Consider the following 22,204-nt stretch of genomic DNA (forward strand, 5'->3'; position numbering starts at 1 on the left):
ACATAAAAGCAAGCTGGGCTGAACTCATAATATAATGAGAAACGTTTTCAAGGAAATAATGAGAAACTGAACAAGCAAACTTAGCTTCTCATAGCAGGAGACTGGTCACAAGGAATATTCAGGAGAGCACAGGATCAGGACTGAACACACCGACAGCAGGCGACAAGTAAAGGTCCAGGTGAGTTAAATAGGCCCAGCCTAGCAGGAGATGAAACAGCTGAGCCCAGCCAAGACCAGCCATATCGCTAAAGGCCACCAGAGGGAGCCCAAGAACAAACTCACACAGTACCACTCATGACCACAGGAGGGAGCCCGAGAACGGAATTCACAACACCTGTCCTCCTCCAAACCATGATCTTTATTCAGGGAAGCTGCCCTAAAACAGGGTTTTGAGCTCCCCCTCCTGGGCTGGTCTTACAGTATTCAGTGCCTTCTTCTTTTTTCATGTTTTACTTTGTGACAGATCAGAGACACAAGCTGTCTAGGCACCAGCAGCTGAAGCTTACATTTTTCATTACAGGGGCACCAGTGTGGCTATATTTCATTTTAAGGTAATTTGTAGTGTTGAGACCAAAATTGAACTTTTTGGCTACAACCATAAACGTTACATTTGGAGAGAGGTCAACAAGGCCAATCATGAAAGGAACACCATTCCTACTGTAAAGTCAAGCAAATAAGGCAGCACACTGCAGCGCTAACACATGCAAACATGAAACACGGAAATTGAACTGAATTACTGCACTAGAAATATGAAAAATTAGAGCGTTTAGCGCATAAAAAAGGCCATTTTTAAGTGTACCTGGTAGCCACTTTACGGCGTCTCTCTTATACCAGGTCCTACGCTTCCTTTCCTTGCTGAGAATAAACGTCTCCATGTGAATGGGCATCTATGAAAACCTCTTCTTAGACTACATTCTCTCTCTCTCTGTGGAGGGGTACTGGACCTGCTGCAATTAAAACACCTGTGACTAGGAGGCGGAGTGCTCAGTCAGAAGGCTAAATAATACATTTGAAAAAACTGACCGTCACATCCAAACATAGATTAAGTGTGAACAGGTGCTGAACCTTAGAGTCACCAACTCCTATACAGTCAAGCAAATAAGGCAGCACACTGCAGCGCTAACACATGCAAACATGAAACACGGAAATTGAACTGCATTACTGCACTAGAAATATGAAAAATGAGAGCGTTTAGCGCATAAAAAAGGCCAATTTTATGTGTACCTGGTAGCTACTTTACGGCATCTCTCTTATACCAGGTCCTACGCTTTTTAAAATGCATTCCTACTGTAAAGCACAGAGGTGGATCGCTGATGTTTTAGGGATGTGTGAGCTACAAAGGCACAGGAAACTTGGTCAAAGTTGAAGGAAAGATGAATGCAGCACGTTATCAGCAAATACTGGAGGCAAATTTGCAATCATCAGCCTGGAAGCTGCGTATGGGACATACTTGGACATTCCAACCTGACAACTTTCCAAAACACAAGGCCAAGTTGACCTGTCATTGGCTACAGCAGAATAAAGTGAAGGTTCTGGAGTGGCCATCTCAGTCTCCTGACCTAAATATCATTGAGCCACTCTGAGGAGATCTCAAGCGCGCAGCTCATGCCAAACAGCCCAGGAATTTATAGGAACTGGAGGCTTTTTGCCAAGAAGAGTGGATAGCTTTACCATCTGAGAAAATAAGCCAGCTCATCCACAACTACCACAAAAGACTTCCAGCTGTCATTGATGTCACAGGGGGCAATATATGGTATTAAGAAATGGGGTATGTGAACTTTTGATCAGGGTAATTTGGATATTTTGGGTTGTAATTATGATTTAAAAAGAGAAAAAACAGTAATTTGACAATAAATGGTTTCACCCAACCACTAACCATGAGTGGAGAAAAAGTTTTGGTGCTGTCAGGACTCTGAATATTTTTGGTTACCTTTTGGGCATGCTTCATGTGCCCTTGTCTTCCTGCCTTATAACTCCACCTCATACTCTAGTCTGTTCTGCCTGTGTTTTGCTCCTGGTGGTTTCCTGGCTTTCCAGCTGCTCCCACAAACCTGTAAATATCCTGCTCCTCGCTCTCTGAGTTCTGCTGTATTCATCTGTGCCAGTGTTCCTCCTGCTCCTGACTACTCATGCTACTTCCTCGGTGCCACTGACCTTCACATGCAACACGTAAGCTGGCTGCTTCTCTGGTTCTGCCTTCGTTTAATTAGCTGAAAAGCTTGGGACTGCTCTGCTTAATCTGAGACTTCCTACCTAGGCCTTCCTGGATAATCTAACACCTTGCTTGGATTTGCTTATCCGTGTATGAACAAGACACGGACCTACTTGTTTCCAGCATTCTCCAGTGAAAACTATGCTTCACAGGCTGTTTTGCTGATTGCATTTCTCTCTGAGGTTTCCCACAGACTTGTTAAGTAGTTATTCTAAGTGTTATGGACTTCAGTTTTCTCTGCACTTGTTTGAAGCACCATGGGTTAAAATATAGACTTTTTCACCTACAAACTGTGTTCTGTAGTGCCTTGCTCCACGCAAAAGTCCTCCAGTATAACTATTACAGGTGTTATCATTTGTATTCTCTGAAAAAAGGTCAAGAAAAAAAAATTCTGCCGGGATATGTAAACTTTTGAGCACAACTGTAAGTAGAAAGAAGTAGAGAATGTTACCAGATGTATAGACTCAAATACTCCAAAGACAGATTGGAGTCAGTGTGAGCGCCATGGGAAAAGTTGCAACAACACTCACGCTAAAATCAGTGAGTTGAGCTGAGTTCATTGGCTGTGAACGCCCAGGACCTTTCAGATGACACAGCAAGCGTGATAACTTTCTCACATTTGCGGTGACGTCAGTCAGGTCATAGGAGTACACCGCAAGACACTGAGCAGTGGTAGCACACGCTGCTCAATGTCTGCTTTATGGCAGGCTGTATAGTTGCACCATGTAACAATGGAGCCTGCCTTCTAAATGTAGCAAAGCTAGACCAATTGTGGGAAAATGGATTATAATCTTCTCTGCAGACAGGTGAGGAATATTGTGGTTTATTATTTTAATACTATCACAGGAGACCATGGCTTCATCTGGGAGATGATGTGAGTATGGTTTAATTTAGATTCATTGAAGGAGTCTGTGTCATTCTTTGAATTAATAGATTTTATTCTGGGTGTGTTTTTTATACAATATGACAATGGGGTTAGTAAAGGGGGCACCTTATACAATACAAAGATTACATCACCCCCCACCCCAACTATAACCACACTTGCCACTGCACCTGGGCAAGTGGGAAGAGTGAGGCTAAGTGCCAGATTTGGTGCATCTCATGGATGAGAGCTGATGTTTTTAGTCTGGGAGGGGCTAATATTCATGGTCACTTCCTAGGCTATTAATATCAGCTGCCTGTCTAGAAAGGCTAAGTATACAATTGTGAGCTGATATCAATAGCCTGGGAACCTTTATGAATATTGTCTCTTCCCCAGAATATTAACTTCAGCCCCCAGCCTTAGGCTTTCCCTCTGCTGATTATAACAATTATAGGGACCTCTATGCAGTTTTTTCAATTACTTTTTTAATTGTCAACAAGATCAGTTAGATCACCAGCTCATAACAGCTGTTTCTCTTGCTTTGCAGATGCCAGTGCCGGACTGATGAATCATTTGGTTGATGAATTGGACAATTAAAACAGGTATTGAAAACTGAAATGTGACCTTTCTTTAAAAGTTTTAAAAAAATATGGCGAACACTTTACAAAATAGGCATGGACAAGAAAAGCTTGGAAGATTTACATCCCAAAAGTAAACACCAGCTGCATGCCGCTGTATTCAAATGGTGTATGCACGGGTTTAATATTGAAGTATTACAACAATTTTTGAAAACATGTTTGTGTTTTTTTACAAGGTTCACAATTTGAAAGGTAGAGTGTTGTGTTTGCGTTTCTGAATTATTGCATTCTTTCTTTAGGCTAAGTTCACACTAGGAATTTTTGCAGCATTTTTTAATGGATTTTTATGCAAATTTTCTTCTGCATTTTACAGTACCAGCAAAGCCTATGCCTATGTGATTTCAGAAATCTCATGCACACAGCTTTGTTTTTTTATCATCATGATTTTGTGCTTTGCATGGTTATTTGCACAATGGAGCATGTCACTTCTTTAAGCGTTTTTCACCCATTGAAATGATTGGGTGGTGAGAAAACGCTGAAAAAATGATCCAAAAATGTAGGTTTCAGCTTTTGCTGGGTGTTTTTGTGCTTTTTTTGTTTCTGATTCTATAGAATAGGAATTTTTTTTCCAACGCTAAATTTTTTCTAGAGCTAGAGACAAATCTAGCTTGCCAAAACTGCAGCAAAAAATGCAAGAAAAACAATGAAAACCTGCTTTTTTCAGCAGGTTCTTTCCTGACAAGAGTCCATGTTTTGCTTTAGAAAAAAATGCTGAAAAAATGCTTAGTGTGAACTTATCCTTACCCGTAAAAAAAAACCACACTTGCCTGTCTCATAATGCAGGACGCACATGCGTTCTGTGAAACAGCCTTGGATTCTTTTTTTGAAGAATAAAAAAAGATGTTATTAAGGTGCTATCATTGCAGTATATCTCAGATATATAAATTCACTGTCGCACTGAGTTACTATAATGGTACAGCACTTCCCTATATATCACTTGAATCTTTGGATTATTATTCACAGACTGAGACTACCACTCCCATTTTCAATGAAGCATAAATTGGTGGTACTTGTCCGATGCCATTTTTTATACTAGCTGTGATCGCACCTTGATTGGCTGCACTAGACCATGTGATGTGATAGCTGCAGGGCATTATGTCTTAAACTGTGTATGAAAAGGTGCTGGGCTTTTTTTTCGTTTTGACGATTCTTAACAATGAAATTGTAGAGTTTTCGAATTCAGCAAAAACTGTGAACTTTAGGAAATGTGTCTGCGATCCTCCGCACATCAATCTGCTCATGTCTAATAGCTAATACTACTCACTAGTCTGTTAATGCAGAATGGGGAAATTAGTTTTGTATGGGAGCAAAGGGGCATTATTATTATTGTATGGGAGTGCAAAGGTGGCATGATTTTTGCAAGGAGGATACTGTATAATATTGCATGGAGCCATAAAAAGGGACATAATGGGGCCGCAAAGAGGGACATAGTTATTGAACGGGACAAAGGAAGACATAATTATTGATTAGTGATGCAAAATGGAACATAAATAGTGTATGGGACTGCAAAACGGAACATAATTATTGCTTGCAGCACAACGAGGGAAATTATTATATGGCGGCCGCAAAGAGCGACATAATGATTTTATGCAGGTAAAATCCTGACCAAAAATGCACCTGAGGTCACTGGCAGGTCACCTGCGGTGTTCCTGCGTGTTTTGCTCATTGTAGCAACATGCTGCGTTCTGAAAAAACGCACCGCATGTGCGTTTTTGCGGGAATTCCGCATGCGTTTTTTAATGCACAGTGGAGACGGGATTTCATGAAATCCCCTCCACTATGCTGTAACATCTGGACGCTGCGTTTTTTACGCTGCAGCTCAACGCTGCTTCAAAAACGCAGCGTTTCCTGAACGTGGACACATACCCTAACAGTAATTTTGACAAGAGGTGCCCAGACTTTCACATGCCGCTGTACTCATGAAGACTGATTGAAATTATGTAATGCAAGAGTTGTATCGCTTATGTGTGGATCAGCTACATAAATTTGACAGAACATTTTTGTTCTCTTAACAATATCTTTTGTTCTCGAATGTCAGATTAATTTATCAGAAGTAATTAAGACTGTTATTTGTTATATTGCTTACAATGTTATAATAAAATGCCTTCTATCAAGGTTTCTAAAAACCTACAATCTGTTGTATTTCATATTAACCTCCACAATTCCTGTATGAGCTGTTATGTGAATTGATTAACATTTATGTGTATTAATAATAGGTAGCAATTACAGAGTAGGCAAGCTGAAATTCTTGAATCTATCTACTCCTTACTACTGTCTCTCAATATTTTACCCACTATCAGAAAAAAAAAATCAACACAAGTAATACCTTTAATGTTGAAGCTTTCTCTAAATTCACAGTAAATAGCCGATTTTGCCAAGGTTAGATGTTGTCTGTGGTTGTTTCTCCTGAAGTGGCTGCAACAGAATTGTATAGTCAGAGGTCACCCTTCCATAAATGACCTATATAATCCATGGATGGACCGCATCCACTAGATCAAGCGTTGCTGCTTGTTGATGTTACGATTGTCTACATTTATAATTTTCCTGCTATACTACACTGTATATTACAAAAATTGTATGTGCCTTTTACCTAAGGGACTCCTATTGTCATCAACAAGGAGGTCAAAGAGAATAGATACAAACAGGCCCAAGCAAGTAACTCATGATGGATTATTTCATATTCTTCATCATGTTTCTCCTAGAGTTCAAGAAGTTGTCCACTACTATAACCTTTTTTTTTTTTTTTTTCATAAATCTTGCTATTATGTGCCACTGAAAACATCTACTGTGTTTATTTTAGCAATATTACCTTTTATCATGCTGTAGCAGCACATTTTAGTGCTGGATTCAGCTCTCATGGGGTTAATCGACAACTTCCTTTCTCCTGAGTCATTGTGCTCTAATACTACAAGTTCATTGCACTGCTACTAAGCCTGAACCTAGCACACCCACTCCAAAACACACCCCAACCCCTCCCTCCTCTCCCTCCTCTAGCTTCAAAAAGATTTGTGATGTCATTTCTGTCCAACCTCCTCTTTTACATCTGTCCAACCCACACTCCATTACACACAGATAGAGGGAAAGACAGACAGATAGATAGATAGATAGATAGATAGATAGATAGATAGATAGATAGATAGATAGATAGATAGATAGATAGATGAATACATACAGATATATCTATATATATATGTCTATTTCCATAGATATGTCCATATCCATGTTTCTAAACCCCTTCACCCCCTGGAGCTTTTTTGTTTTCGTTTATCGCTCCCCTTCTTTCCAGAGCCATAATTTTTCCGTCAGTATGGCCATGTGAGGGCTTATCTTTTGCGGAACAAGTTCTACTTTTGAACGCCATCATTGGTTTTACCATGTCGTGTAGCAGAAAATGTGAAAAAAATTCAAAGTGCAATGAAATGGCAAAAAAAGTGCAATCCCACACTTGTTTTTTGCTTGGCTTTTTGGCTAGGTTCACTAAATGCTAAGGCTGTGTGCACCCGTTGCGGATCTGATTGCAGATCCGCAGCGTTTTTTGCTGCACTGAATTGCATCAAATCCGCAGTGTAGTGTACAACCAATGTAAGTCTATGGGAGCCGCAGACTTGTGCACATGCTGCGGAAAAACCGCACCGAAACCGCACCAAGAACTGCATCAAAACCGCACCAAAAACTGTATCAAAACCGCACCAAAACTGCGAAACTGCACCAGGTTTTGATGCAGTTTTTGGTGCAGTTTTGATGCAGTTTTTGGTGCAGTTTTTATGCTTTTTTGGGTGCGGTTTATGCGCGGTTTTAATGCCGTTTTTGGAAATAAGTAAATAAACGGAAAATGTGCATGATTTGAATGGAAACATGCATGAAAAAACGGATTCCAAGGCCGGATTCATCATTTCACAGCTCAGTTTCATACGTTTTTTTGCCGGATCCGTCGCTGTGCGTTTTTTTCGCCGGACAGAAAAAACGTTCCTCTGTATGTGTTTTCCATCCGGCGGAAACAGCTTTTTTGACGGATCCGGCAAAAAACAGATGAAACTCTATGAGAAAAAGACGGATCCGTCGGAAAAAAATGGATCCGTTTTTTTCAAAACTCGCCGGATTGTGCCTCACGGCAAAAACCTGATGTGTGAAAGCAGCCAAATATATGGATAGATACATCTATGTATCTATAGATATATCTATAGATAAATATATCTATAGATAGATATATCCATAGATATATAATAGAAAGGCCGATGTTTCTATAAGGCTACTTTCACACTTGCGTTTTTCGCAATCCGTCTTTTTGTGAAAAAAACGGATCCTGCAAATGTGCTCGCAGGATGCGTTTTTTACCCATAGACGTGTATTAGTGAAGGATCGCGATGGATGGCCACACGTCACGTCCATCGTGCAACGGATGCGTCGTGTTTTGGCGGACCGTTGGCACATCCGTCACGTCTGCCATTTTCTACCGCGCATGCACAGCCAAAACTCCGCCCCCTCCTCCCCGGACTTCAGAATGGGCAGCGGATGCGTTGAAAAACTGCATCCGCTGCCCACGACGTGCACAAATTTCACAACGTGCGTCGGTACGTCGGCCCAACGCATAGCGACGGACCCGTACCGACGCAAGTGTGAAACAGGGCTTAATGAGCGTTTAATTTAATAAAAAACTGAAAAAAACGGCGTGGGCTCCCGCGCAATTTTCTGCGCCAGAGGGGGAAAGCCGACGGCCGAGGCCAATATTTGTAGCCTGCTATGAATATCAGCCCGCAGCTGTCTGCGTAGCCTTTACTGGCTATTAAAATAGAGGGACCCCTGTTGTGGATTCTGTTTGTGGGCTCCCTCTGGTGGTTACTGCTGGTGCTGGGTGACTTTGGTGGGTTGCGGCCTTTGGTTTCCACCTGTCCATCAGAGGCTGGGTGGTTCCTATTTTACCTGGCCTTTCTGTCATTCCCTTGCCGGCTATCAATGTATTCAGATGTGCTCTGTTTGGTTCCTGCCTACCTGCTCCCAGATCTTTCAGGATAAGCTAAGTGCTGATTTTCAGTTGTTGGTTTTTTTGTCCAGCTTGCTTATTATGTCTCTATGCTAGCTGGTAGCTCTAGTGGACTGAGGTTCTCCCCATGTGCCATGAGTTGGCGCATGGGTTCTTGTAATCTCAGGATGGTTTTTTTGATTAGGGTTTTTTGCTGACCGCTCAGACCCCTTTTGTATCGTTCTGCTTTCTAGTTTACAGCGGGCCTCAATTTGCTGAACCTATATATATCATCTCTATGTGTGTGCCTTCCTCTCATTTCACCGTCAATACATGTGGGGGGCAACTATACCTTTTGGGGTTCATTCCTCTGGAGGCAAGTGAGGTCTTTATTTTCTCTGCAGTACTAGTTAGCTCTTAGGCTGGTGCGTGGCGTCTAGAACCAACGTAGGCACGCTCCCTGGCTATCTCTAGTTGCGTTTGTCAGGCGTAGGGCAGCGGTCAGCCCAGGTTCCATCTCCCTAGAGCTCGTCCGATATTTTGTATTACTTTGCTTGTCCCTTGCTATCCACAGCCATTGGGATTCATGACAGTATAGCCGGCACACAAAGTGTTAATTGTTTGGGCTGAAGCAGGAGAAAAAGAAGTGTTTAAGGGAAATTTTTTTTTTTTTTTTTTTCCTTCAGAGTTTTGCTGCCTAGCCCTTAATTGCTGTCTAGCTGCTTCTTACCTCCTCTTAACCCTTGAATGGCTCTGATATTAGCTGTTTAACATGGATGTCCAGAGTTTGGCTTCCAGCCTGAGTAATCTCGCGGCAAAAGTTCAAAACATACAGGATTTTGTTGTTCACACTTCCATGTCTGAACCTAGAATTCCTATTCCAGAGTTCTTTTCTGGAGATAGATCTACCTTCCTGAATTTCAGGAACAATTGTAAATTGTTTCTTTCTTTAAAATCTCGCTCCTCTGGAGACCCTGCTCAACAGGTTAAGATTGTAATATCTTTCCTGCGGGGCGACCCTCAGAATTGGGCATTTGCATTGGCACCAGGGGATCCTGCATTGCTCAGTGTGGATGCGTTTTTTCTGGCATTGGGATTGCTCTATGAGGAACCCAACCTGGAGATTCAGGCTGAAAAGGCTTTATTAGCCCTCTCTCAGGGGCATGATGAAGCGGAAATAGATTGTCAAAAATTTCGGAAATGGTCGGTGCTTACTCAGTGGAATGAGTGCGCCCTGGCTGCAAATTTCAGAAATGGTCTTTCCAAGGCCATTAAGGATATTATGGTGGGGTTCCCTACGCCTACAGGTCTGAATGAGTCGATGGCTATGGCCATTCAGATTGATCGGCGTTTACGGGAGCGCAAACCCGTGCACCACTTGGCGGTGTCTTCTGAACAGGCACCTGAGACTATGCAATGTGATAGAATTCAGTCCAGAAGTGAACGGCAAAATTATAGGCGGAAAAATGGATTGTGTTTTTATTGTGGTGATTCAGCTCATGTTATATCAGCATGCTCCAAACGCACAAAAAGGGTTGATAAATCTTTTGCCATTGGTACTCTGCAGCCTAAGTTCATTTTGTCTGTGACTCTGATTTTTTCACTGTCTTCCATTTCCGTCGATGCCTATGTGGATTCAGGCGCTGCCCTGAGTCTTATGGATTGGTCATTTGCTAAATGCTGCGGTTTTAGTCTGGAGCCTCTGGAAGTTCCTATCCCTCTGAAGGGAATTGACTCTACACCATTGGCTATGAATAAGCCGCAGTATTGGACACAAGTGACCATGCGCATGACTCCCGTTCATCAGGAGGTGATTCGCTTCCTTGTACTGTATAATTTACATGATGTACTAGTGCTTGGTCTGCCATGGTTACAAACTCATAATCCTGTCCTGGACTGGAAAACAATGTCTGTGTTAAGCTGGGGATGTCAGGGGGTTCATGATGATGCACCTCCGATTTCAATCGCTTCATCTACTCCTTCTGAGATCCCTGCGTTTTTGTCTGACTATAGGGATGTTTTTGAGGAGCCTAAGCTCAATTCGCTCCCTCCTCATAGAGAGTGTGACTGTGCTATAGAATTGATTCCTGGCAGTAAGTTCCCTAAGGGTCGTTTATTTAATCTGTCACTGCCAGAGCATACTGCTATGCGGAATTATATTAAGGAGTCCTTGGAAAAGGGACATATTCGTCCATCTTCGTCCTCTCTGGGAGCAGGTTTTTTTTTCGTGGCCAAAAAAGATGGTTCCCTGAGGCCTTGTATAGATTATCGCCTTCTGAATAAGATTACAGTCAAATATCAGTATCCACTGCCATTATTGACTGATTTGTTTGCTCGCATTAAGGGGGCTAGGTGGTTCACTAAGATAGATCTTCGCGGTGCGTATAATCTGGTGCGGATAAAACAGGGTGACGAGTGGAAAACCGCATTTAATACGCCTGAGGGCCATTTTGAGTATTTGGTAATGCCTTTTGGACTCTCCAATGCTCCGTCAGTCTTTCAGTCCTTTATGCACAATATTTTCCGTGAATATCTGGATAAGTTTATGATTGTGTATTTGGATGATATTTTGGTGTTTTCTGATGACTGGGAGTCTCATGTCTTACAGGTCAGGAAGGTGTTTCAGGTTCTGCGGGCCAATTCTCTGTTTGTGAAGGGCTCAAAGTGTCTCTTCGGAGTCCAGAAGATTTCTTTTTTGGGGTACATTTTTTCTCCTTCTACTATTACATAGTAACATAGTAACATAGTTAGTAAGGCCGAAAAAAGACATTTGTCCATCCAGTTCAGCCTATATTCCTATATTCCATCATAATAAATCCCCAGATCTACATCCTTCTACAGAACCTAATAATTGTATGATACAATATTGTTCTGCTCCAGGAAGACATCCAGGCCTCTCTTGAACCCCTCGACTGAGTTCGCCATCACCACCTCCTCAGGCAAGCAATTCCAGATTCTCACTGCCCTAACAGTAAAGAATCCTCTTCTATGTTGGTGGAAAAACCTTCTCTCCTCCAGACGCAAAGAATGCCCCCTTGTGCCCGTCACCTTCCTTGGTATAAACAGATCCTCAGCGAGATATTTGTATTGTCCCCTTATATACTTATACATGGTTATTAGATCGCCCCTCAGTCGTCTTTTTTCTAGACTAAATAATCCTAATTTCGCTAATCTATCTGGGTATTGTAGTTCTCCCATCCCCTTTATTAACTTTGTTGCCCTCCTTTGTACTCTCTCTAGTTCCATTATATCCTTCCTGAGCACCGGTGCCCAAAACTGGACACAGTACTCCATGTGCGGTCTAACTAGGGATTTGTACAGAGGCAGTATAATGCTCTCATCATGTGTATCCATACCTCTTTTAATGCACCCCATGATCCTGTTTGCCTTGGCAGCTGCTGCCTGGCACTGGCTGCTCCAGGTAAGTTTATCATTAACTAGGATCCCCAAGTCCTTCTCCCTGTCAGATTTACCCAGTGGTTTCCCGTTCAGTGTGTAATGGTGATATTGATTCCTTCTTCCCATGTGTATAACCTTACATTTATCATTGTTAAACCTCATCTGCCACCTTTCAGCCCAAGTTTCCAACTTATCCAGATCCATCTGTAGCAGAATACTATCTTCTCTTGTATTAACTGCTTTACATAGTTTTGTATCATCTGCAAATATCAATATTTTACTGTGTAAAACTTCTACCAGATCATTAATGAATATGTTGAAGAGAACAGGTCCCAATACCGACCCCTGCGGTACCCCACTGGTCACAGCGACCCAGTTAGAAACTATACCATTTATAACCACCCTCTGCTTTCTATCACTAAGCCAGTTACTAACCCATTTACACACATTTTCCCCCAGACCAAGCATTCTCATTTTGTGTACCAACCTCTTGTGCGGCACGGTATCAAAAGCTTTGGAAAAATCGAGATATACCACGTCCAATGACTCACCGTGGTCTAGCCTATAGCTTACCTCTTCATAAAAACTGATTAGATTGGTTTGACATGAGCGATTTCTCATAAACCCATGCTGATATGGAGTTAAACAGTTATTCTCATTGAGATAATCCAGAATAACATCCTTCAGAAACCCTTCAAATATTTTACCAACAGTAGAGGTTAGACTTACTGGCCTATAATTTCCAGGTTCACTTTTAGAGCCCTTTTTGAATATTGGCACCACATTTGCTATGCGCCAGTCCTGCGGAACAGACCCCGTCGCTATAGAGTCCCTAAAAATAAGAAATAATGGTTTATCTATTACATTACTTAGTTCTCTTAGTACTCGTGGGTGTATGCCATCCGGACCCGGAGATTTATCTATTTTAATCTTATTTAGCCGGTTTCGCACCTCTTCTTGGGTTAGATTGGTGACCCTTAATATAGGGTTCTCATTGTTTCTTGGGATTTCACCTAGCATTTCATTTTCCACCGTGAATACCGTGGAGAAGAAGGTGTTTAATATGTTAGCCTTTTCCTCATCATATACAACCATTCTTTCCTCACTATTTTTTAAGGGGCCTACATTTTCAGTTTTTATTCTTTTACTATTGATATAGTTGAAGAACAGTTTGGGATTAGTTTTACTCTCCTTAGCAATGTGCTTCTCTGTTTCCTTTTTTGCAGCTTTAATTAGTTTTTTAGATAAAGTATTTTTCTCCCTATAGTTTTTTAGAGCTTCAATGGTGCCATCCTGCTTTAGTAGTGCAAATGCTTTCTTTTTACTGTTAATTGCCTGTCTTACTTCTTTGTTTAGCCACATTGGGTTTTTCCTATTTCTAGTCCTTTTATTCCCACAAGGTATAAACCGCTTACAGTGCCTATTTAGGATGTTCTTAAACATTTTCCATTTATTATCTGTATTCTTATTTCTGAGGATATTGTCCCAGTCTACCAGATTAAGGGCATCTCTAAGCTGGTCAAACTTTGCCTTCCTAAAGTTCAGTGTTTTTGTGACTCCCTGACAAGTCCCCCTAGTGAAAGACAGGTGAAACTGTACAATATTGTGGTCGCTATTTCCTAGATGCCCGACCACCTGCAGATTTGTTATTCTGTCAGGTCTATTAGATAGTATTAGGTCTAAAAGTGCTGCTCCTCTGGTTGGATTCTGCACCAATTGTGAAAGATAATTTTTCTTGGTTATTAGCAGAAACCTGTTGCCTTTATGGGTTTCACAGGTTTCTGTTTCCCAGTTAATATCCGGGTAGTTAAAGTCCCCCATAACCAGGACCTCATTATGGGTTGCAGCTTCATCTATCTGCTTTAGAAGTAGACTTTCCATGATTTCTGTTATATTTGGCGGTTTGTAACAGACCCCAATGAGAATTTTGTTACCATTTTTCCCTCCATGAATTTCGACCCATATGGACTCGACATCCTCATTACCTTCACTAATATCCTCCCTTAAAGTGGACTTTAGACAAGACTTTACATAGAGACAAACCCCTCCTCCTCTCCGATTTTTACGATCCTTTCTAAACAGACTGTAACCCTGTAAGTTAACTGCCCAGTCATAGCTTTCATCTAACCATGTCTCGGTTATTCCCACTATGTCAAAGTTACCTGTAGATATTTCTGCTTCTAGTTCTTCCATCTTGTTTGTCAGGCTTCTGGCATTTGCGAGCATGCAGTTTAGAGGATTTTGTTTTGTTCCAATCTCCTCGCTGTGGATTGTTTTAGAAATGTTCTTACCTCCCTTCTGAGTATGTTTTCCTGGGTCTTCTTTGTTCGAGTCTAATGTTTTTCTTCCCGTCCCCTCTTCTTCTAGTTTAACGCCCTCCTGATGAGTGTAGCGAGTCTTCTGGCGAATGTGTGTTTCCCAGGTTTGTTGAGGTGTAGTCCATCTCTGGCGAGGAGTCCATCGTACAAGTAATTCACACCGTGGTCCAGGAATCCGAATCCTTGTTGTCTGCACCATCGTCTTAGCCAGTTGTTCGCATCAAGGATCCTGTTCCATCTCCTGGTGCCATGCCCGTCTACTGGAAGGATAGAAGAAAAAACTACCTGTGCATCCAGTTCCTTTACTTTCTTCCCCAACTCTTCAAAGTCCTTGCAGATTGTCAGTAGGTCCTTCCTTGCGGTGTCATTGGTGCCAACATGTATCAGAAGAAATGGGTGGACGTCCTTGGAGCTGAAGAGCTTTGGTATACTATCAGTCACATCCTTGATCATCGCACCTGGAAGGCAGCATACTTCTCTTGCGGTTATGTCCGGTCTGCAGATGGCTGCTTCTGTGCCTCTCAGTAGTGAGTCTCCCACCACCACCACTCTTCGTTGCTTCTTGGCTGTACTTTTTGCTGTCACTTGTTGCTGCGTACCCTTTTCTTTTTTGCTTGCTGGTAGTGCTTCATCCTTAGGTGTGCCATCTTCAACCTCTACAAAGATTTGATATTGGTTCTTCAGTTGTGTGGTTGGTGATTTCTCCATGGTCTTCTTGCTTCTTTTGGTCACATGCTTCCACTCATCTGCTTTTGGAGGTTCTCTGACACTTTTTTCACCTTCTGTGACCAGTAGAGATGCTTCTGTTCTGTCTAGGAAGTCTTCATTCTCTTTGATGAGTTTCAAAGTTGCTATTCTTTCTTCCAGACCCTGCACCTTTTCTTCTAAAAGGGCCACTAGTCTACACTTCTGACAGGTGAAATTGCATTCTTCTTCTGGTCGATCTGCGAACATGTAGCACATGCTGCAGCTCACCATGTAGGTTGTCACATCTGCCATGTTGCTCCCAGATCCTGCTGACTTGCTGTGTGCTTTCCTTCTTGTGTAATCTACTCAGCCAAGCTTTCTTGCAATAATGTCCTAGAGGCAAAAATTCGCGCGCCGTAAAGCGCGGTTTGGTGATGCTTTCCAAGCAGCTGGTCCCGGCTGTACCCAACGATCTTCTTGCTGAGGGAGACTCTTCGCTTTTCCCAGAAGGCACCTGGAATATGCAAATTATCCTCCTCAAGCTTGAATCCCTGGTTTGGTGATGCTTTCCAAGCAGCTGGTCCCGGCTGTACCCAACGATCTTCTTGCTGAGGGAGACTCTTCACTTTTCCCAGAAGGCACCTGGAATATGCAAATTATCCTCCTCAAGCTTGAATCCCTGGTTTGGTGATGCTTTCCAAGCAGCTGGTCCCAGCTGTACCCAACGATCTTCTTGCTGAGGGAGACTCTTCGCTTTTCCCAGAAGGCACCTGGAATATGCAAATTATCCTCCTCAAGCTTGAATCCCTGGTTTGGTGATGCTTTCCAAGCAGCTGGTCCCGGCTGTACCCAACGATCTTCTTGCTGAGGGAGACTCTTCGCTTTTCCCAGAAGGCACCTGGAATATGCAAATTATCCTCCTCAAGCTTGAATCCCTGGTTTGGTGCTGCTTTCCAAGCAGCTGGTCCCGGCTGTACCCAACGATCTTCTTGCTGAGGGAGACTCTTTGCTTTTCCCAGAAGGCACCTGGAATATGCAAATTATCCTCCTCAAGCTTGAATCCCTGGTTTGGTGATGCTTTCCAAGCAGCTGGTCCCGGCTGTACCCAACGATCTTCTTGCTGAGGGAGACTCTTCGCTTTTCCCAGAAGGCACCTGGAATATGCAAATTATCCTCCTCAAGCTTGAATCCCTGGTTTGGTGATGCTTTCCAAGCAGCTGGTCCCGGCTGTACCCAACGATCTTCTTGCTGAGGGAGACTCTTCGCTTTTCCCAGAAGGCACCTGGAATATGCAAATTATCCTCCTCAAGCTTGAATCCCTGGTTTGGGATGGATCCCGTCAAGGTTCAGGCGATTTGTGACTGGACACAACCTACATCTGTTAAGAGCCTTCAGAAGTTCTTGGGGTTTGCTAATTTTTATCGTCGGTTCATTGCTAATTTTTCCAGTATTGTTAAACCTTTGACTGATTTGACTAAAAAGGGTGCTGATGTTGCTGATTGGTCTCCTGCGGCCGTGGAGGCCTTTCGGGAACTTAAGCGCCGGTTTTCTTCTGCTCCTGTGTTGTGTCAACCAGATGTTTCACTTCCTTTTCAGGTTGAGGTTGATGCTTCCGAGATTGGAGCGGGGGCGGTTTTGTCACAGAGAAGTTCTAATGGCTCGGTGATGAAGCCATGTGCATTCTTCTCTAGAAAATGCTCGCCCGCCGAGCGCAATTATGATGTGGGTAATCGGGAGCTTTTGGCCATGAAGTGGGCATTTGAGGAGTGGCGTCATTGGCTTGAGGGTGCTAAACATCGTGTGGTGGTCTTGACTGATCACAAGAATCTCATTTACCTTGAGTCTGCCAGGCGTTTGAATCCTAGACAGGCTCGTTGGTCATTGTTTTTTTTCTCGTTTCAATTTCGTGGTTTCATACCTGCCAGGTTCTAAGAATGTGAAGGCAGATGCTCTTTCCAGGAGTTTTGTGCCTGACTCTCCTGGAGACTCTGGGCCTACTGGTATCCTTAGGGATGGGGTAATATTGTCCGCCGTATCCCCAGACTTGCGACGTGCATTGCAGGAGTTTCAGGTGGATAAACCGGATCGTTGTCCGCCAGAAAGACTGTTTGTTCCGGATGATTGGACCAGTAGAGTCATCTCCGAGGTCCATTCTTCTGTGTTGGCTGGTCATCCTGGAATATTTGGTACTAGAGACTTGGTGGCCAGGTCTTTTTGGTGGCCTTCCTTGTCTAGGGATGTGCGTACCTTTGTGCAGTCTTGTGAAGTGTGTGCTCGAGCTAAGCCTTGCTGTTCTCGGGCCAGTGGGTTGTTGTTATCCTTGCCCATCCCGAAGAGGCCTTGGACGCACATTTCCATGGATTTTATTTCTGATCTCCCGGTTTCACAGAAAATGTCCGTTATCTGGGTTGTGTGTGACCGCTTTTCTAAGATGGTTCATTTGGTGCCCTTGCCTAAGTTGCCTTCCTCCTCTGAGTTGGTCCCTTTATTTTTTCAGAACGTGGTTCGTTTGCATGGGATTCCGGAGAATATCGTTTCTGACAGGGGATCCCAGTTTGTGTCTAGATTTTGGCGGACGTTTTGTGCCAAGATGGGCATTGATTTGTCTTTCTCGTCTGCATTCCATCCTCAGACGAATGGCCAGACGGAGCGAACTAATCAGACCTTGGAAACTTATTTGAGGTGTTTTGTTTCTCCTGATCAAGATGACTGGGTTGCTTTTTTGCCACTGGCCGAATTTGCTCTTAATAATCGGGCTAGTTCTGCCACGTTGGTCTCTCCTTTTTTTTGTAACTCGGGGTTTCATCCTCGTTTTTCCTCTGGTCAGGTGGAGTCTTCGGATTGTCCTGGAGTGGACGTGGTGGTGGACAGGCTACATCAGATTTGGAATCAGGTGGTGGACAATTTGAAGTTATCTCAGGAGAAGACTCAGCAGTTTGCTAATCGCCGTCGCCGCGTGGGTCCCCGACTTCTTGTTGGGGATTTGGTGTGGTTGTCTTCTCGTTTTGTCCCTATGAAGGTCTCTTCTCCTAAGTTCAAGCCTCGGTTCATCGGTCCTTATAGGATCTCGGAGATTCTTAACCCTGTATCTTTTCGTTTGGATCTCCCAGCATCGTTTGCTATTCATAATGTGTTCCATCGGTCGTTGTTGCGGAGGTATGAGGTGCCCGTTGTTCCTTCGGTTGAGCCTCCGGCTCCGGTGCTGGTGGAGGGAGAATTGGAGTATGTTGTTGAGAAGATCTTGGATTCTCGTGTTTCCAGACGCAAACTCCAGTATTTGGTTAAGTGGAAGGGTTATGGTCAGGAGGATAATTCCTGGGTGGTCGCCTCCGATGTTCATGCGACTGATTTGGTCCGCGCCTTCCATAGAGCTCACCCTGATCGCCCTGGGGGTTCTCGTGAGGGTTCGGTGACCCCTCCTCAAGGGGGGGGTACTGTTGTGGATTCTGTTTGTGGGCTCCCTCTGGTGGTTACTGCTGGTGCTGGGTGACTTTGGTGGGTTGCGGCCTTTGGTTTCCACCTGTCCATCAGAGGCTGGGTGGTTCCTATTTTACCTGGCCTTTCTGTCATTCCCTTGCTGGCTATCAATGTATTCAGATGTGCTCTGTTTGGTTCCTGCCTACCTGCTCCCAGATCTTTCAGGATAAGCTAAGTGCTGATTTTCAGTTGTTGGTTTTTTTGTCCAGCTTGCTTATTATGTCTCTATGCTAGCTGGTAGCTCTAGTGGACTGAGGTTCTCCCCATGTGCCATGAGTTGGCACATGGGTTCTTGTAATCTCAGGATGGTTTTTTTGATTAGGGTTTTTTGCTGACCGCTCAGACCCCTTTTGTATCGTTCTGCTTTCTAGTTTACAGCGGGCCTCAATTTGCTGAACCTATATATATCATCTCTATGTGTGTGCCTTCCTCTCATTTCACCGTCAATACATGTGGGGGGCAACTATACCTTTTGGGGTTCATTCCTCTGGAGGCAAGTGAGGTCTTTATTTTCTCTGCAGTACTAGTTAGCTCTTAGGCTGGTGCGTGGCGTCTAGAACCAACGTAGGCACGCTCCCTGGCTATCTCTAGTTGCGTTTGTCAGGCGTAGGGCAGCGGTCAGCCCAGGTTCCATCTCCCTAGAGCTCGTCCGATATTTTGTATTACTTTGCTTGTCCCTTGCTATCCCTAGCCATTGGGATTCATGACAGACCCCCCAAAAAAAATGACGTGGGGTCCCCCTATATTTTATAGCCAGAAAGGCTACGCAGACATCTGCGGGCTGATATTAATAGCCTAGAGAGGGGCCATGGATATTGGTCCCCCCCCCCCGGCTACAAATACCAGTCCGCAGCCACCCCAGGAATGGCGCATCTGTAAGTCTACGTTCACATTAGCGTTCGTCGCCGCATGCGTCATGCGCCCCTATATTTAACATGGGGGCGCATGGACATGCATTGTGCTGCGTTTTGCGACGCATGGGTTTTTTTGGCCGCAAGTGTTGGGCGCAGAGGACGCAGCAAGTTGCATTTTTTTTTCATCCAACTTTCGGCCAAAAAGGACGCATGCGTCGCAAAACGCAGTGTTTTAGCGTGCGTTTTGTTGCGTTTTTGTTTGCGTTGTGCGTTGCATCTCCGACGCTGCGGCGCACAACGCAAATGTGAACGTAGCCTTAGATGCGCCAATTCCGGCACTGAGGCTGGTTTCACACTTGCGTTTTTGGACGCTGCGTTTTAGCGCTAAAAAACGCATGCGTTTTTTCCTATACTTAACATTAAAAACGCATGCGTTTTTTCGCATGCGTTTTGACGCGTTTTCGGCAACGCATGCGTTTTTGAACGCGCACGTTTGTTTGCGTTAAAACGCATGCGTTTTTATAGAAAAAAAAACAGAAAAAACACTGAAAAACCACCCACCACCATCAGGGTGATAAAGGGATCCAAACCCACAGGCTATGTCTCCACGGTACGGATGGGCGGCGGTATCGCCGCAGCGGCGAAGCCGCTCAGCGCTAAGCCCCGCCCCCTTCCTGGGACGCAATCATGCCGGATGTGTTAACTCTTCACATCCGGGATGATCGCTCTCTCCCATAGGGCCCTGTGATATGCCTTGCGGGGACGCTGCGTCCCCGCAAGGTGTACGGGCATGCTGCGATCTGAAAAGACGCGCAGCATGTCCGTAGTCGCAGGGCCGCCGCGTGCGGGTTTCCACGCATAGTGGAGACGGGATTTCATAAAATCCCCTCCACTATGCTGGAACATCTGGACGCTGCTTGTTTGACGCTGCAGCGCTGCGCAGCGTCAAACAAGCAGCGTTTCCTGAACGTGGAAACATACCCTAACCCTACCCCTAACCTCACCCCTAACCGTTTAATGAACATTTTATGACATAGTGCCACGATATTTCAGTGCCACGTATGTAAGTGCCACGTGCCACGTATGTAAGTGCCACGTATGTAAGTGCCACGTGCCACGTATGCAAGTGCCACGTATGCAAGTGCCACGTATGTAAGTGCCACATATGTAAGTGCCACGTATGTAAGTGCCACGTATGTAAGTACCACGTGCCACGTATGTAAGTGCCACGTATGTAAGTGCCACGTATGTAAGTGCCACGTATGTAAGTGCCACGTATGTAAGTGCCACGTGCCACGTATGTAAGTGCCACGTATGTAAGTACCACGTGCCACGTATGTAAGTGCCACGTATGTAAGTGCCACGTATGTAAGTGCCACGTGCCACGTATGTAAGTGCCACGTATGTAAGTACCACGTGCCATGTATGTAAGTGCCACGTATGTAAGTGCCACGTATGTAAGTGCCACATATGTAAGTGCCACGTATGTAAGTGCCACGTGCCACGTATGTAAGTGCCACGTATGCAAGTGCCACGTATGTAAGTGCCACTTGCCACGTATGTAAGTGCCACGTATGCAAGTGCCACGTATGTAAGTGCCACGTATGTAAGTGTCACGTATGTAAGTGCCACGTATGCAAGTGCCACGTGCCACGTATGTAAGTGCCACGTATGTAAGTACCACGTGCCACGTATGTAAGTGCCACGTATGTAAGTGCCACGTATGTAAGTGCCACGTATGTAAGTGCCACGGATTTAAGTGCCACGTATGCAAGTGCCATGTATTTAAGTGCCACGGATTTAAGTGCCACGTATGTAAGTGCCACGTGCCACGTATTTCAGTGTCACGTATTAAAGTGCCACGTATTTCTGTCACGTTTACGGTTAGGGTTAGGGTTGATGTCACTGCTCTATAGGACCCTCAGTGACACACTGACAGGAGACAATGGCTCCTGCAGTGCATCACTGAGGTTACTATAGTTCACTGGTCTCACTTTATGGCAAAAATCTGCGTGGGAACTTTCTCATACAGCATACCATAAAGTGAGACTAGGGACTATTTTCTCACAGGGGCGTAGGAATACATTGTGGGGAATACATTGTGGAAGGATACCTTCCTCCCCTCATTGTGTTCCTGGAGCCCCTGGAGAGTAGTTGCATCAGCAGATGCTCCTGTTCTCCACGGGAGATCGTCGTGGGACACTCGTTTTAATTGGATTTCTGCGGATCAGGGAGTATATTGGTTGTTTATTATTTTAATATTTTTTATGACACTGGCTTCGGGGATCAAAGTGACAAGTGATGGTGAGTATGTAATCTATGTTATATGTACTGTATGTATATGTACTGTATGTACTGTATGTCTGTATGTATGTATGTACTGTATGCGCATGTCGTCGCATGGCGCATGTCATCGCATGGCGCATGCAGTCGCATGGCGCATGTCGTTGCATGCCGTCGCATGGCGCATGCAGTCGCATGGCGCATGTCGTCGCATGGCGCATGCTGTCGCATGGCGCATGTCGTCGCATGGCGCATGTCGTCGCATGGCGCATGCAGTCGCATGGTGCATGTCGTTGCATGCCGTCGCATGGCGCATGCAGTCGCATGGCGCATGTCGTCGCATGGCGCATGCTGTCGCATGGCGCATGTCGTCGCGTGGCGCATGTCGTCGCGTGGCGCATGTCGTCGCATGCAGCATGTCGTCGCATGGCGCATGTTCTGTATGTGTGTATGTACTGTATATGTGTGTTGTTTTTTTTTGTTTTTTTTTACATTCAACACATTAGCCGGATGA

The sequence above is a fragment of the Ranitomeya variabilis genome, chromosome 6 (genome assembly GCF_051348905.1).
Source record: "Ranitomeya variabilis isolate aRanVar5 chromosome 6, aRanVar5.hap1, whole genome shotgun sequence".
NCBI classification, from domain to species: Eukaryota; Metazoa; Chordata; class Amphibia; order Anura; family Dendrobatidae; genus Ranitomeya; species Ranitomeya variabilis.